At 34.8% G+C, this 18,678-nt stretch overlaps 2 long non-coding RNA genes across 2 annotated transcripts; one reads left to right on the forward strand and one right to left on the reverse strand.

Moving 5' to 3' along the window:
• Positions 1 to 4,374: 4,374 nt before the first annotated feature.
• LOC117104718 lies at positions 4,375 to 9,719 on the reverse strand. Its single transcript, XR_004444806.1, has 3 exons — positions 9,649 to 9,719; positions 4,800 to 4,849; positions 4,375 to 4,575 (listed from the first exon to the last, which is right to left on the reverse strand). It is a non-coding gene; the product is annotated as an uncharacterized LOC117104718 (long non-coding RNA).
• A 5,459-nt stretch (positions 9,720 to 15,178) lies between these two features.
• On the forward strand, positions 15,179 to 17,993 carry LOC117104719. The gene is made up of 2 exons (XR_004444807.1): positions 15,179 to 15,299; positions 16,456 to 17,993. It is a non-coding gene; the product is annotated as an uncharacterized LOC117104719 (long non-coding RNA).
• The last annotated feature ends 685 nt before the right edge of the window (positions 17,994 to 18,678 follow it).

The following is an 18,678-nucleotide window of genomic DNA, read 5'->3' on the forward strand; positions in this document are numbered from 1 at the left end:
CAATATTCATGTTAACTTTTTCTCATGTTTTAGGTGCAGCTGAACCTTTTTGTTTTGTTGTTTTTGTATTTTTAAAGTTTATATGGCCGAATAAATAAATGAAATGAAATGAAATGAGAATTTGTTTATCACTATCTTATTTTGTTTAACAATTTATTTATCAGAATGTCATTTGTCTCCATGTCTGCCTACCTCTTTCTAATTGGTCAAAATTTATCTTGTATTGATTTTTGGTATGTTTGTCAGTATTTTTGGACTTAAACTATTCATTCTTGACAATGTTCCAATAAAGAATGAAACGTAGATTCAACTATGGCCTCACGTCTGTCATTTTTCGGAGTCACCATACTCATATTCTATTTACGTATAATATGAATGCGTTTGAACATTCTTTCTGACTAATTATGGAAAAAATATGGGATGTTAGTGTCATTTTTAACTAATGTTTCAAGTATAAATGCATTATCAGTAGTTGGTACTGGAGAGCTTCCAGACAGATAGATGCTCCTTTGAGCAGTCCTACCAGGTATTGCTGAGTCGTTTTGTATTTTTATGTTCATATTTGTAAATTTGAAATGGTGAAATAGATTATATATAAATAAATAAATGATTCTCGATGGTCTAATGGTTAAGACATCAGGCTAGATACTTGGAGGTCGTGGGTTCGATTCCCACCCGAATCACTTGCCAATTTTCTAGTCAAACTGTTGACTGCAAAAACACCAAGCCAGACAAAATTCTTATCAAAGCAAAATTAGTATCAAAGCAAAATTTGAATCAAAGCAAATTTTGTATCGAAGCAAAATCCATATTGAAACAAAATTAGTATCAGAGCAAAATTTTTATAGAAGCAAAATTCGTATCAAAGCAAAATATATATCGAAGCAAAATTTAAATCAAAACAAAATTTGTATCGAAGTAAAATTCGTATGGAAACAAAATTCATATCGAAGCAAAATTTGTAGCGAATCAAAAAATTTGTATTGAACCAAAATTCATATCATCGTATTGTTGCGTAAACAATTCCATACCCTTGGGTTGTTTGCTGGTGCATTGATATTTAAAGTAAATTACATGATTGAGATAATACAAACAATATCTACTATTTACAAAAAAATGTTTTTTTTTTCCAATACCATAGAAGATATGTGGGCTAGGATGATAAACTACCATAATCATTTTGGTTCCCATTAACAATAGGAACCAAGAGAAAGAAAATATGGGAAAATATAAGGAGTAACAGTTTTAAGAGGTATGGTCACTGCAATTCTCTCACCAGATGTTTGTGTATACCATCACTAATATATTCAAGCCTCTGAGGTAGACAAGGCTAGTTTTATCTGTTTTTGAGTCTGTGTACCCTAGAGGCAAAGACACTATGGCTATGTTCACACACACGGCGTAAGACTGGCGTGGCTTACGCCAGGCGTAAGCTAATCCACGGATTAAAATTCCAAAGTGTTCACACAAACGGCGTTCATTAAACTAGCAGTAATATTATAGGCCTATGTGGAATAGTTTTCAGTTTTAAATAATGTACGTGTTAACAGTAGTAAAATTAACAGTGCATCATGAAAACTTTTAAATCTATGAATTGTTCGAAGTGAACTTATATGATTATTGTATTTAAAATGAACAATTTTACTTTTGATTTTTCAGCTAGCATTGTTGATGTTGCATGTTTTAATAGACAGTCTAAATGGTTAAAATATCTTACAAAACACAATCAATAAATCATATACATTATAACTAAGTAAAATGCAATAGAAAAGGAACCCCTTCACCATTTCATTTATAGAGAGCACAGAAAAGAGATCAAAGTAGCTAATATATTGCAATCGTGATTGGTCAATCTCTTGAAATGAGGTCAAATCATTCAAGCATCACTGGCGTTAGCTCAGTGGCGTTAGCTAATCTGGGGTCTTCAGGTAGCGTTAATAACGCCAAGGACGTAGCGTAGTGAGTGGCTTTAACAACGCCACTGCCTAGTTCACACACAAAGGCATACGCTACGCCAGGCTTAAGCCAGCCTTACGCCGTGTGTGTGAACATAGCCTTATGTCATGATCTGGTAATTAAAGTTGGCGGAAAGTGTAAATTTGGTAGAGGCGCATGATGGGTCATGTGTCATCTTAAGTACCTTATTACTGTACAAAAGTCATTAAAAGAAAATACAAAAAAAAAGTAAAAAGCTTAGCACATTAAATGATATCAACACGCAGAATTTCTAAACAAACCTACACTCAGTTTTAAAGTTCCCATTGTTTTACACACAGACACACAATTACATATGCACAAATGCCACCTATTGCATAGGTTCCTACTGCAGTCAGAAATATAAAAAGAAGCACCATTACTAATTGTCTCAAAAACCTTCACTCAATTGATACAACAAAATATTACAAGGGCCTTTTCCTACATGTTAAACAGACTTCTATATATGTTCATCTAAACCACAGGTGGGCACAGTGTGGCTCTCGGGCCGCATGCTCTCGGGCCAACAGTGATTATTTTGTGGCGCACGAAAATGAATTAAAAATTGTATGTGTGTGGCCCGCCAACCATCACTGAATATAATAGACCTTTTTTTCACAGAACGACACCAATCATCTGTAAAAAGTAATATTAAAACTGAGCATTAAGCGTATAAAGGTTTTTGGAAACACACTGGTTGTGGCCCTCAGGGTTTAATAAAAAATTCACTTTGCCCCGCCGACCAATTTTCGTGCCCACCCCTGATCTAAACACAAGCAATGCAACTTCAATCTATGCTATAAATATTGGTAACCATTCTTTTTTCCACCTTTTTTTTTTCATTTTATTCAATATCAAAATCGCAGTCGAGGACTGAATTAAATGATACTTACAATAATACAGAACATTAATATAAAAACATCAAAGGAAAGTAATATAAAAACATCAAAATGTTAATTACTAATTACAATACACAAACAGCACAGATTAAAAACATTAAAAATTGCATTTTTTACAAATTATATGATTAAATTTTATCTTTATACAAATTCGCATACAGGGCTGAATTAATTGATATTTACAAAAATAAGGCAAGGCAAAAAGGCACCTTAATATGTTATACAAGTGATTTGTCTATGACACTGAAATATGTTTAAAGTTCATAATTGGGAATAGTAAAGGTGATACAGATTTCTGGGGAAAAGAGAATAACACTGCCTTTCACCCAGTTTTCAAATATTCAAGTTTTTTCACTACCAATTGTTATTTCAAACACCACTTTGGTGTATTAGTAAAATCATTAATTTTGTAGAACATATCAAGAAAGTGTTTCCTCCAGAGCCTGTCTTTAATGAACTAATTTAGTTAATTAAGTGGTAGTTCGGGCATTCTAGTTTCCGCCTCAGGCACAGGGGTATATGGTCTGACAGAGGCGTGGCCTAAGTCTGGGGGTTCTGCACCACTATTTTTACTTTTGATATATGTGAGCAATGTAACTATTAATAAATTTATAAAAATTAAAAGCAACACAAATAATATGAAAGAAAGAAACCATGTAATTCGTTTAATTGTACTAGTTGATTCATCTTCTGAATGTTCTGGTTTAATTGTACTAGTTGATTCCTCTTCTGATTGTCTAGATTGTTCAGGGGCTTCCACTTTAAGAATCACTGATGCAGATCCTTCTAGACCTCCATCTTCAATAGTACATGTGATATTTTTGCCATTAGCCTCCTCAGTTACATTTATTTCTATCCAATTTTTATTCAGTTCCATTTTAACCTGGCTTTTTATCTTGTCTGGAATATACCAGCGGAAAATACCACTTTTTGTGAAGTTGCCAACACATATTAACTTCGCTGTATCTCCAGCTGTAAAGTCCTGCTTTCCTGATATGGCAACATTAAACACATTATTTACTTTGAGTGTGACTTCTAAGCAATATTTTGTTTCAATTTTGCTATTTGATTGGTAACAAGAATACTTTTGCCCATCTAAGTTTGGATGGGCCTTGAATATCATTTGAATTATGATATGCGATCCATTGTTAATTATATCACTTTTTGATTCTTTGCCAACAAATTGCAAAATTGGTTGCGGAGATGTGTTCTCAGTTATGCAACTTACTGTCACATTCTCCATAATATCATAAAACAGCTTGGATATCGTGCATATTGGATATTCTTCAGATGGAACTTCAATTAGGTCCAAATAGGCTTTCTGTGATGACACTGAAACTTCTCCAAAGGCATACGCAGCTACGTAGTATCCCTTATCAGACCGGATAAGTGGATTTATTCTCAATGTGAACTGTCCAGTATCTCTGTTTGCCTCATCGTATGTTATACGAGGATCACTTTTATTGACATAAATCGTATCTTTATACCAGGTAAGCGTAGACCCTGGCTCTGCATTATCTAGCATAACAGTAAAGTCGGCTGATTCCCCTTCTTTTTCGGTTACGTTTTGTGGTTGGCGCAAGACTTTTGTAGCTTGTGGTTCAACGACCACAAATACATTTGTTAATAAAAAGTACACCTCCAACCAGATGTAAGTCAAACCAAACATTCTGATTATTTTAACTCATTCACTTATTATGGCCTGTAAGAAAGTAAGTAAAAAGCTATCAGTATAGTATATAGATATTGTATTTATGTTATAAAAGATCAAGGATAATTTTGTCATTATGCTTATTTGAATTAATCTAACCCAATTTTATTTAATAATAGAATATTAAACCAAAATTTTCATAATTTTTTGTAGGAATGGTTCTAAATATTTTTAGAAGTTGTTATTTATTCAATAGAATGACAATTTCTACCTACTGTATATTGATGTTTGACCTCTTGTTTCAAGTTAATTGTACATATTCAGTCTGTAGTGTCAGAAAGGGTAAATTTTTTTAATTATTTCTATGCTTCCAAAGACCAATTAAGTGTATGAATCAATAGTGTATCATGTCTGTGTGTAAAGCGGGTTTTGCACTGGGAAATTTATTTGCGTGAATCAAAAGCGTTGGTGTATATGCGCATTCATATTTCTATCAGAGTTTTTCGCTTCACCAAAATCAATAGTTTTTACTTTTTGCAAAGCGAAAAAATGCGCAACAAATCAGAGCTCAGGAAGCTAACCGGCGCAAATGGATTTGTCTAGTGGAAAACCCGCTTAAGCCAACTCTGTGTATGCAAGTTCAAGTCTGGGTGGGTCTCTACCCAAAGCAGTACACGAAACTGAGTATCATGGGATGCCATGGCCAGTAGCATGTGAAGAGCAACACATAAGCATTCAATTAGTATTAATCTTATTATTGTTGTTTATTTTATATTTATTGTTATTTATTTATAAGCATCATGTTTTTTTTGACATAATTTGAGTAAAAACAATCAAAATTGAATAAGTGTTTTTGTCAATAAAGTTTATATATACTGTATTATGCTTTCAGGATAAATTAACCTTATAACGACCGATAGAGTTAAGTATATAAATAATTAAGAACCCATACCATCTTATTCACAAAACCCTACTCCTGACCATGACACGCCTACTTGTCCTGTTATCGCATCAACATCAACACCTAGTTGAGAGGCAGGCAGCATTGCCAACATTGCTGCCTCTCATATTACCCCTCTAACAGACTAAATTAGTTACCAACACAAAGTGAATTATAGTGGGTATAACATCAAAACAAACCACTAGGTGGCAGTTTTTTCACAGAGTAATAAGCCTCCACTCGAATAAATTTTGACAGTTTTAAAACTCCTCAAATTTATGTATTTGTACATTTTATCATAAAATAACTTATCAAAAATCCTTGGTAAATATTTTTTTAATAAATTTTAGAATTTTGACCTGTTAGATTTGAAATGGAGTGAAATAAACAGATGGAAAACTTGAACATGTTTGCAGAGCCTAATCGCATGAACACGGGCCAAGCCCTAGAGTAGAAAGTCATACAAATGTTCTTCTGACTTATTGGCCATCATAGTCAAAAGAAACATCTTATTCTACAATTCAGCAATTTAAGTTTGTCTAATATTTTAAATTTTTGCATACAGAAATTGCAACAAAATGATTTGGTAAATTTAGCTCAGTGTGTACATGTAAATCAACAGAGATCCCCTAGTCAGCACTAGATATTCCCCCTCCCCCCAGAAGACCTCACAAAACACTTTATATTTTTGATCTGAATGGAAGTATAAATCAAATCAACCTTATAGGCTCATGAATCTATGAATCATTCAAAATGTATACATTGTTATAAAAAGTATCTTCTATGCTATCTTCATACATTTTAGACGATTTAATAAACACCACTTCGACTCCGCTCAATTAACTTAGCTCTTTGTGGTTTGTTGACAAATCATACCCAGTGGCGGATCTAGGAATTTGAAATAGAGGGGGGCTCAGGGAGGAACTGGCAGATGGAGTGTCTACACCACCTTAGCCCCACTATGGTTGGAGCTGAGGTAAGAAATGGCACCTCCAGATGGCCGGAAATGGCACTCTCAAAAATGGCACACTCAGTCTTAAAATTTGAAAATAGTTCTCTTTTTTTCTCAAATTTTTTACAATATTTTGAAAAATTTAGGGGTTGGCTGGGCCCCACCTGCCACTGATATCCACTTGGCTGAACTGTGATGACGTCATCTTTGGTGACTAATTCGGTCTATTACACCAACTTCTATCTTATTAACATGTACCTTCCCCACCTCATTCAATTCTAAAATCGCTCTCCTATAAACCACTATAGACCAGGGGCGGATTTAGTGGGGGCCGCCCCGGCCCCCACTATTTTATTTTGGGAAATTAAAAAAAGGGAAAAAAAAGAAAGAAAAAGAAAAAAATGGTAGCCCAGAACGCTTCAAATGTTATTTTCGGGCGTCTAGAACACAAAAATGTCCCGGACCCCGTAGGACATTGTTGTCTCGATCGGCCCAAATTTCGGTCCCCCTTTCGGCCCCCCCCCCTTTTGGAAATCTCTGGATCCGCCCCTGTAGACCCAGTCAATAGTGAAAAAGAATAAATCGAGATTATAGCGAACAGTTATAACTTGCCAACATCCAGTTGTTGCATCTTTCTTAATGTATCATCTTAGCTGTTTTTGTTTTTTCTTAGTCAGATGGTCGAGCCGTAGATAGGGTCGTGCAGTTTGGAGAGGGGCACCATATCAGTCGCCAAATAACAGTACTACAGCTCGCTCTTTTGTTATGTTGGTGGAACAAGTTAGATAACTATAAATCCTGCAGGCCCAGTGTACATATTCTGATACATATGCAAGTGCACCTCCTAGTTCCGTTACCTCTGGATTTGATTGTGATTTAGTGTCTTTGTTTTCAATTCATGTTAGAGCTGTTGGCTGTCACTCATTTTTCTTTATGTAATCTGTTTAATGTTTTGTCGAGTTAGTGTTAGTCAGTGTTACTAAAAATTGTTTCTTGTTCCTGTATTTGTAGTCTTCACAAAAACCCCAATAAGAAAGGGGGAGGGTCCCTTTGATTCCTAGGTGGCGGTAAATGAGCTCTCCCGACTTCTGAGGTATCTTTTAATGAATTTTAAGTTCTTCAAAATTCAAGTTTTTCCCCTCTTGAATACGGTCAGGTAAACTTTCTCATTCTTGTTACAGTAAATAGGCATATTTGTGTGTATAGGTAAATAAATTAATTAAGTAGTTGCATACATTTTTTTTTTTTTCATGAATTGATAAACCCCAAAGAAAAGGGGGTCCGCTGGCCTTCCCCCGTGAAAATTTTGATCTCTAGATGGCTGGGAAGTGAGCTTTCCTGACTTTTGAGGTGTCTTTTAATGACTTAAATTCTCCAAATTTGAAGGTTTTACCCTCTTGAAACAGTCAGGTATATTTTCTCATTCTTATTAAAGTAAAGAGGCCTATTATGTGTGTACCGGTATACACAGAAAAAAAAATTGTAGTCGCATACAATATTATTTTCTCCATAAAATGATGAACCCCAAAAAAGGAAGGAGGGTTGATTGTCCTCCCCCTTTAAAATTTTGATTCCTAGATTGAGGGAAATGAGCTTTCCCAACTTCTAATTTTCCCATTGCAACAAGAAGAAAATCAGCTCACAGGTCCTGAAAAGGTAGGTCTAGAATTTTTTTTTTTTAAAGAGGAGGGTGGGGGTCAGAATCCCTCGACCCTACCCTCAGATCCGTCAATGGTTGTCTGCCTAAAGTCAGCTGGCCATTCCATGGTATTAAGACATACGGAAAAAGCAAATTGTGATATGCCCATTTACTCCAGGAAGTGTTGCCTTCCAACTGTGATCAGGCAATCTCACATGCATTGCGATCAGTAGGTTAGTGTGTAATATACAATCATAATACTTTTGTGTGAGGCTTTTAAATAAGCCTATTGTTATTTTTAAAAAGCATATTATTATTATTTTGTTCTTTTCGCACTGCTTTTTGGGGTGTTATTGTACACTTATGAACACATCAGAAAGTCTAGCTAGAAGCATTTTACCTTAAAGGCAGGCATACCACTTTTACTATGATATAATCATTAATGGTACCAAAACAGTAAACGACTCATGAAAAAATAAGAGTTCAATTTAAATTATAAAAATTCAAATATTTTTGTTCATCTATCTATTGTATTTATTTAATTAATTAATGTTTTTTATTTATTTACTATTTTATATTTTGAATTCTTAATAATTTAGTTATACTGCAGTGAAAAGAGAGTCTTCAACTGAGTGATTTAGTGTCATTTAGATTGTTTTTTGTAAAATTGTTAATGTTTAGTCTTAGTTTTTGTAGAGTTTATAATTTTTATTGTGCTAAGTTAAATGCAGTTCTGTTAAACAATGGAATCAACCTAATCTATCAAATGAAATAGGTAATAACTGGTATGAGCTTGAATGCAATTTAAAATTTTATTTATTTAAAATCAAATTAGTCAATTATGAACCATGTTCTTGTAACTATTTTTTAAAGACCTATTTAATATATTGTATATCTATTTATTTTATTAATACTATTTTTAGCCTTGTAAAAAAAAATGAATTTAACTTTCAAGGCATGAGGCAAGATTTTCTTTATTCCTTGTTTCGCGTACTTATTTTTTTTAAAGCTCGTCGGAGGAGAGCAGGATAAAAGTAAGAATAAAATTTTGTTTTCTTATTTAGCAAATAGATTTGCCAAAAACATCCAGATTGAGGAGAAAAATAAAAATAAAATTTTAATGGTGAATGTAAAATGGGATGTTAAATGCTTCAAATCAGCGGAGGATGTAATAAAAAGAAAAAAATTTTTTTTTCTGAAATTTTAGTTTTTTCATGGCAGCGGGTGTGCTAACTGGCCAAAAATTATTGTTTTCTTTTAATCAAAATCATCAATATTTACAGTCGGTGGGTTCACTAAACAAGGTATAAAAAAGTCTTGCCTGAACTAGAAAAAAACACCTTAACTTATTAACCTAGGCCTACATATAGTACATCATTGCCATAATACCTGAAAAGAAAATTTAAATGCAAATCAAATTACAGAATGAAATTAAAGAAAAAAATGCTCAAAACACATTCAAAAACAAAAAGTGGCAGATTTAGAAAAATATCTGTCTATAAGATCAAAAATTTCAATCAATCAATTTTAATAGATTGATAGAGATTCATTATTTTTTAATATAGATTTAGAATATAAAACATGCAGGCTTACCACCATTGTTTCTTTAATACTAGCTGGACCTGGGTATACTATAATCAATATGTTGGGACATTAAAATTGTAACTGTTCTTCTCAGTATAGTGTGTATTTATAGTGCCTTCTCTATCTGGTTTATATATTTATTTATTTATGATTGTCAATAATGAATGTATCACTGTCCTACTTGTAGGTGACAATCCCTCTACACACATACCATAGACTTAGAGATTGTTGTTGGAATTATATTAACATAAAATATGCAGCTGTCTTTTTGTGTGATCAGCTTTAAATTTGTGAGCAGATGTTTGTGAACATACAGTAATTAATATCGTAGATAGTGGCTTAATATCATTTACTCTTATTCGCTGAGACCACTTTAATATGTGCTGATGTTTGTTTTTCTAGATAACAGAAAAAAACAGTCCTTCCCAGTGTGCCATGGACGAACCATGTTCCCAGACAATGGACCATGTTTGAATCTTTTGTACAAGCTTTGTAAAGCCACGTGTGTATTGTAGATTGATTTCTGCTTCAGGCCTATTAGGCTGGCACAGGATTGAGGTTGAATATAAAACAACACTAAATATTAGTAGTAATATGAAATATAAGATATGAACTCAGATTATAAGATATGAAGTCGGCTAAACTGGTGGTAGTGACTGTATGTGCACCGAACTGTGAAGATCTTTGTTTCCTGGTTCAATTCCATCCTCTGCTCTCCTTGTGTTTCAGCTGAAGGGCTGGAATGCAAGCACCGTCTTTCAAAAGAGCAGTGGCGGCGCCAGTGGGGGACAGGGAGGCTTAAGTCCCCCACCGGACAGGTCAAGTACCCCTGCCGGACAGAGCACATCGGGCAGTCAGACCATAAAACATATAAAAATAGGCCCATTCCAAGCCAACACATGTCTGTCACAGTCTTAGAGTGCCATTTCCAGCCATCCAGAGGTTGCTATTCTTAAAAAAAATATCATTTGTTAGGGGAACCCCCCTTTCAGCCCCTTCCCCAACTCGAGCCTACAAGCTCAAGTCCCCCTGTTGGACAACTTAGCAGCCCCCCCCCCCCCCCCCCCCCCCAGAAAATATATCCTAGAGCCGCCACTGCAAAAGAGATATTTTAAACTGTTGGTCCCATGTGAAATATGGCCCATGTCCACGTTAAAAAATGCAGTACACTCTTCGGAAAAGAGTAAGGGATTGTCTTCCGGTGTACTACTAACACAATCACCAACTAAAGAACCCGACTGGAAATAATTTTTTAGCAGTTTCATGGGTTATCCTTGGTATTTACACCATATAAACCCATTCCAATAAGTCAGTCAGGATGTCATCATTCTCATTTGCACATAATTTCTCTATCCCCAAGCAGGTATTAATCCAATATTAAAGTGCCCGCTATTGTTTGCATCTCATGTGCAAAGACCTCAGAGCTGGGGTTTTACATCACAATTGAATATTTTGCGCTAGGCATTAGTTATGAGATCAAGGTGATTGACTAAGAACTGAAAAAAAAGGCAACGCTGCCAATAGAAACATGCAAAAATTAATGGACCTTTTGTCATTTAGATACGTAAGCTGTGATGTATATTATGGTAGGCCTGTGTTTATTAAAGTAAGACATTAATTTAATTATGATCCTTTCTTTTGTTCTGTCCTGCCTTTGATTGATCCTATTTATTGTTCTCTATATTTCCTTTTTATCTTTTTTTTTTTGCATTTTTCCCTGAACTTGGCTTTACCTTTATCGATTATAAAAAGTTTTATATCTTTATCCTAACTATATTAATGCACATTAAAAGTTGTTTCTATTGAACTTTTTCCGAAAATAACCTTTGATCTCTTTGTTTTAATTTTATGTTATGTTTCCTGTTTTCTTTTTGTTATTATTGCATTTTTCTGATATTTCTTTTTGTTACTTGGATTTAAAATTTGTTTCTCCTGGATGTTTCTCCTCAATATTTAATATATTAACTATTACAAAAAAAAATCTGAATTCTAGAAAGAAGATTGAACGATGCAGAAAGGAAGAAAGGCGAGAAAGGTTCAACTGCAAAGAAAGAAGAAGTAATATGATGATAATAACAACTAAAACAACATCGGCTGCATCATCAACCCCAACAACAAACAACATTTTATAATCAGTTGTCATCATGATTTTATGGTTTTTTTGTTTGTTTTTGTCATTGTATGTCTTAATTTGATAATTTTTGAATAATGTTTTTTATTTGAATCTATATCAGTACACTATCTGTAACGATATTGTAAATTGATGTTATTATGAGCTTCATACAATTTCAAAAGGTAAAAAAGACCACTAATGGAACATATCACATATTTTTTATTATTGTAATTAATATTAAATATAATAATATGCAAATGCAGTGGCAGATCCAGGAATTTGAAATAGAGGGGGCCTGGAGAGGGACCTTCACAGATGGAGGGTCTATACTACCTCAGCCCCACCATGGTTGGGGCTAAGGTAAGAAAATTTATGATTATGGGACCTCTAGAGATTCAAATCTTTTTATTTTTACAAATTGTGGGGAGTGGTTGGGCCAGCTTGGTTCCCCTTTGAATCTGCCACTGAATATACATATAGACAAATAAAATTGGTTGAGAAATTAATAAATATTTATCCCACAGTCTTTCAAATTTCTGCTCTTTACTAGTACAAATTTTACCACCTTTTTATAATGCTCAGGTGGCCTGTAGCTATTAAGAACCTTGTTTTGTAAGTAAAATTATCACCTTTCTCCATTACATCCTCTCTCCACCAGCTTAAAAGTAGTAGTTGTGTTATAAAAAATCTTCTATTCACTTTAATTGTTATGCTTGGAGTTTTCAAGTTAGTAATGAAACTCTGGATCAGATTAAATTGCCTGTGAAGAGAATTAAATAACCAACCTGTTGCTTGGTATTTTTGCTGCTCAATAGCATTTCTGGAACAAATGGTCCATTATGTACGTAATTGCTTATTAAAGAAATGTTGAATGTTATTTTATGGTCTATTAGTTTTAGAATAGAAGATTGTCACAGAGAAATTACAAATGCTTCACTAGTTTTGCCTTTCTTAACTATAGTTGTTGACTGAACCATGAAGTACCGCTACAGTGGCAGATCCAGGAATTTGAAATAGAGGGGCCTAGGGAGTGACTTTTTGACGGATGGAGGGCCTCATACCACCTCAGCCCCCCCAACCATTGTGGGGCTGAGGTGGTATGAGAAGTAAAAAATTTACGATTATGTCTCCAGTAATGACATTCTCAGACTTAAAATTTGAATGTAATTTCCTCTTTTTTTTTTTTTTTCTCCAAAATTTTTACAATATTTAACAATTTCAAAATGGGGCCCGGGCTGACACTCCCCACCCCTTGAATCTGCCACTGCACCAGGGGTGGCGCCAGAGGGGATGGGGGGCTATAGCCACCCCCGTCGGGGAAGACAATTAAATTTTGTTGGGGAACAAACAAATAAAAAAAATATTTATTTTGTAATATTCGTTTAGCCACCATATCGTTTGTGTTAACTTTTCATCACAACAACAACCACAATAACAATAATAATAATAATAATAATAATAATAATAATAATTCAATGAGACTAATTAAAAATAATTTGCTTTCTGTTATGACAAATGCTCATTTAGATAGCATCATGATGGTTGGAATACATCGTGATAGGTGAAGCAACCTTGACCATGACAACGTGGTTGACAGATTTCATGCAAAATTTCCAAAATATAGAATTTCACTTTCCAGAATGAGGATTTGAAAATAAATTAGATGGTTACATTGCATACTCATTGTTTCTTGCTTTATTCAAAATGTTTTGGTTTTGGAAGCTGATGTCAACATTAAAAAGCATAGCCTACATGAAGTCATTATTATAGTAACTCGATGCCTATCAAATAAGTAAAAAAAATTCGCCATAATTCATCAAATATCCGTGGCTTCCAGGGGGCTTAGCCTGGACCCCCATCGGGGGGCCTGCAAGGTCCCCCTGGCCCCAGCCAAGTGAGACTTGATTCGCTCCACTAGCCCCCCCCCCGTCGGGGCCTTTAGCCCCTCCGTCGGGCAGGTCCTGGCGCCACCCCTGCACTGCACTAGCACTACTACTAGTTTCCAGGTGCACTGGCAAACCGGGCCAAACAAAGAGTCTCTATATAAAGATAAAAGCAAAGATTATTAATTATCAAGTGGCTTGCAAACATTGTATTACAGTATTATGTGTTATCAAGTGGTTTGCAAATATTGTATTATTGTTAGGTATTTGCCTTGCTTTTTTATATTAACATCTATAAACTGTCTTCATTAAGTTTTTTTTTAGAGTCTCTATTCACTAGCCACCTTTGCAGGTGTACACATTTGCCAAAAGAGGAAGAGTCTGTACTTAATTACTTCAGGCTTTGTCCACCCACTGTCGGATATAAACCGGCCTCCTCATGATCTTTCCAATTTCATCTATCAATTGCTTCTCTTGCCCATGTTGTGCCCCTCTCCTTCTTCCATTCCTAGGTTGTCACTCTGTCATTCTTTTAGTCCATTTGTTATCACTCATCCGTTCCATAGTCTATACACTTAAGAAAATGTATATAAGCAAATAATAATTACCAGTATAACATGATCAGCAAACCATGTTATGTGAATTTGCAATTGACTCTAATTTATTTGGTGACCCTGATTTTGGGTCACAACCCATTTTATGAGAATCGCTGGCTTATTTGTTATTCGAATAGAGGCCCTGGACTTTTTTTTTTTAGGACCATTAGATTAGATTCTTTCTGAGAAGGGCCTCTACATTCAAGATGGAGTTCTTTTCAAGATAATTTTGCACACTCCAAAGTATATGGCATGATCACTGAGATTTAATTCAATACAGGCAATGTAAGTACAATTGAATTGAAACATTCATAGTGGAAGTTAGCTGATAGAGGATTTTATTTGGGAAGGAATGCAAGATAATACAGCAATATATTACAATAAATGATACTAATAATTTCAAAAGGAAAAGTCCAATTAAAAACATTTCAGCACAGTGTACCCAGAAGAGGGATTTTGGTTATTGTCTACCGACTACAATATGTAAAGTACAATAAAATTATGAATTATTTTGTATTTGAAGCTGCTATCCATTGGGCCTAGGATCACATTTAAATACCTGTACAACAATATGAATAAAAGTTATCAGTGGCATATTCAAGTGGGTGGGGCCCAGCTGGCCCCCACATGCGTTGCTGTAGTTTGCGACAAGTGGTGTATCTAGTGGGTGCAAGGGGGTGCATGCCCCTCCAAATATTACTTGCACCCCCCAGTCACCACCACCCCCCACCAAAATAATCACGGTCTAGTAGTTAAAAATCACCTTATTTTGCGAATTACCGCCCCTCAATTGATCATCGAGCCCCCCTACTTCACCTTTGTGCCCCACCCCCATCAGCACCCCCATTTCAAGACTTCTAGATATGCCACTGTTCGTGACGCCTTTGCCTTAGTTTGGCAATCGACTCATTTATGTGACTATAATTTTTTGTTCATTCTGTCCACAGAATGATCTTTTATCGAATCGTTTATCTAATTCTGAAAACTTATTATCAGAAATCGTGGCGCTAAGAACCAATTTCAAAGCAGTGCAACTTGAATGAGACAATACAGATGCAGACTGAACAGGTAATGTAATGTAGTTAGATTTGTATAGGACTTCATACTGAAACGCTCTCAAAGTGCTCAAGCTGTGGACTAGCTCTTATAGTAACTTGATTCTCCACTAAAGGTTTCTTTGTGTCTGAGCTAGCAGCTACTAGTCCATCTGTCCACAACAGGGGCTGAATGGACCCAGTACACCGGGGAACCCCTTACTCTTGAAAAATGTACTGGGTGCACATGAGCCAAATTGTGTACACTGGGACTTGGTTTATAGTCCTTATCTGAGAAGACTTGTTCCAACACCGGAACCATAGGCGAGCACAGGGGTGGCGCCAGGACCTGCCCGACGGAGGGGCTAAAGGCTCCGAAGGGGGGGCTAGTGGAGCGAATCGAGTCTCACTTGGCTGGGGGCCAGGGGGGCCGCCTAGGGTCCAGGGGGCGAATCCCCCTGGAAGCCACAGATATTTGATGAATTATGGCGAATTTTTATTACTTATTTGATAGGCATCGAGTTACTATAATATGACTTCATGTAGGCTATGCTTTCTAATGTTGACATCAGCTTCCAAAACCAAAACATTTTGAATAAAGCAAGAAACAAAGAGTATGCAATGTAACCATCTAATTTATTTTCAAATCCTCATTCTTAAAAGTGAAATTCTATATTTTGAAAATTTTGTATGAAATCTGTCAACCACGTTGTCATGGTCGAGGTTGCTTCACCTATCACGATGTATTCCAACCATCATGAGGCTATCTAAATGAGCATTTTTCATAACAGAACGCAAATTATTTTTAATTAGTCTCATTGAATTATTATCATTATTATTATTATTATTATTATTATTATTATTATTATTATTATTATTATTTTTATTGTTATTGTGGTTGTTGTTGTGATGAAAAGTTAACACAAACGATATACAGTAGTGGCTAAATGAATATTACATGTAAATATTTTTTTTTATTTGTTTGTTCCCCGACAAAATTTATCGTCTTCCCCTCTGGCGCCACCCCTGGGCGAGCATGCTGTTCGAACTAGCTCCGATATTATAGTTGTGCGTTGTGAACATGGATAAATGAGTAGGTGGATGGATGGATGAATAGCTACATGGATGATAAATGAATAATTAAAACATATAAATCTTTCATGTGTTTTTTTTTTTTTTTTTTACATCAGCTTCAACAAGAACTGGAACAGTTTGATCCAAACTTTTTTTCGAAGAGATAGAAGATCTTACATTCAATTACAGAGAAGCAAGTGAGAGGAATATTAATCAATTAAGGAACTTCTCCAGGCAGTTGGGTGTTTCTATAGATATTCCGCCGTGACAACTGGTCAAGACCACCAAACTATCCTGTGTTAATGTTTGTAAAAATGCTTAAAAGTTTTACTAAAATTGTTGTGTGTGTTACCAAATATTTTTAACGTGCAAAAGTTATTTTATGCAAATAATTAACAGGAATCCATCCAAAATAATTATAAAAATAATTTTGTATAAATAGTATGACCAAGACAAATGATGGTTTGCATTGGTACCGACTAATCTATTTTTGTTAGAAGTGTTTTTTTTTGTTTTTTTTTGTAACAAAGGCAGTTAGTCATTTTATTCAGGTAATTATCTCATTCATAGACCAACAATATCACTTCTGACTTGTGTGATTTCTTTTAGGTAATTATCTGATAAGAGTTGTACAAGATGACCAGTTGGTTGTTGAAATTTTAGCCCATTCCATAGATTCTTGACACTTTCCGGGCAAAACTTACCCCATGAAGAATGGTTAAATATATGAAATGCTAAATTTGAAAAACAAGTTTTTTTTAAATTTATAATAAATGAATGAATATACTGTATTTGAGATGCAAATAATGTTATCTTTATAAGGTAGTTTACCCTACCATATTGAAATGTATAATACAATATCTTCGTAGATAAATGTCATCATAGATAAATGTTTAAAGAAATGCTTTTATCTTCATTGTGCTATTTATTTTCTTTTAAAACTGTAGGCCTATACATTGTACTTAAAACCCTGTTTCTCAAAGCGTTTCATTATACAGAGTAATATAGGCCTACTCTTGATGAAGCACCGCTACACTTATAGAGAACGACGCTTAGCTAAAAAAACATCAGGTTTGGTGCAGCTCTTATTCGAGAGGAGAGCTTATTCAAGCATTTACGTTAATGCTGCTTTTTGCACCTCTGCTATGATAGATCTTGCTATCTGTGTGTATGCTATTGAATGAGGTCAATCAATCTATCAATCAATCAATCACCCCTTTTATTACAACTGTCAATGGAAAACAGTAGTTTAACTTAGAAAGATTATGAATAAAAAGGCACATAAAAAAATTACTTCAATGTTAAAATATAAAACCATACAAAGTACTTCAAAACGGACAATACAAATCGTTATTTTATTTTGGAATTAAGATAATAATCTACAAATTTACTCTCTTATTTATATCTTATATTTAGAAACGACTGAAAGTCGATAACGTACAATTTAAAGTATTTTAATTGTTACTGTGTACTGAAGTTTCACTTGCAATTTAGATCCTTTAGTGTTTTAATAATGAACTCATGAAAACAAACTCTAAATATAGTGATTAGGATAAAAATGTTGTTTGCAGTTAATATTTACGTATGTACATTGGTTTCAGCAGGGAACAGTTAAATTACTGTTTCAGCATATGCAATAAATGGGGTCAAGATATTTATATCTTAATATGTATTTTTTGTTTATGAATTTCACTACCACAACTAGCAAACTTAGCGCGTGTCGTTCAAAGGCTGAAACTATGAGGTGAAGAAGTTCTCGGTTCGTCGTGGCCAAACACAAATTCTGACAAAAATTTGCTAATTGGACGTATACTGCCTGCAGTCCTACTAAACGACTCATAAAATCCCACGACATCACGACTACTGTATTTACCATTCATTGCAAATCATTGTTTATTATTTATAAATAATTTTAATTCTTTTTGTCTACTGTAACTTGTCAGTATTATAGTGTTGAGTTTTTCATTACCTAATTCTTGTCCATGATGACAAACCTCAACGACAGCCACAAGCTCATCGTGATGATGAAGATGATTATGATATTGATTATGATGATGTTATTGATAATGATGATAACAATTGTGATGATGATGATGGTGGTGCTAATTATGATGATGAAGCATTGATGATGATGAAGCATTGATGATGATGATTATGATGAATGATGATGATCATGGTGATGGTAGTGGTGATAACAACAAGGGTCCCAAGTCTCCCGGAAATCGGGACAGCCTCCCGCACTCCCACAAGCATGCTAGGATCTCCCGGAAATTGTCCCATAACCCCAGTGGCGTATTAAGAAATCTTGAATTGGGGGGGGGGGGGGGGAGATGGGGGGC

This window comes from Anneissia japonica, unplaced genomic scaffold (genome assembly GCF_011630105.1).
Source record: "Anneissia japonica isolate Jap-2015-1 unplaced genomic scaffold, ASM1163010v1 scaffold287712_len2945570_cov188, whole genome shotgun sequence".
NCBI lineage: Eukaryota > Metazoa > Echinodermata > Crinoidea > Comatulida > Comatulidae > Anneissia > Anneissia japonica.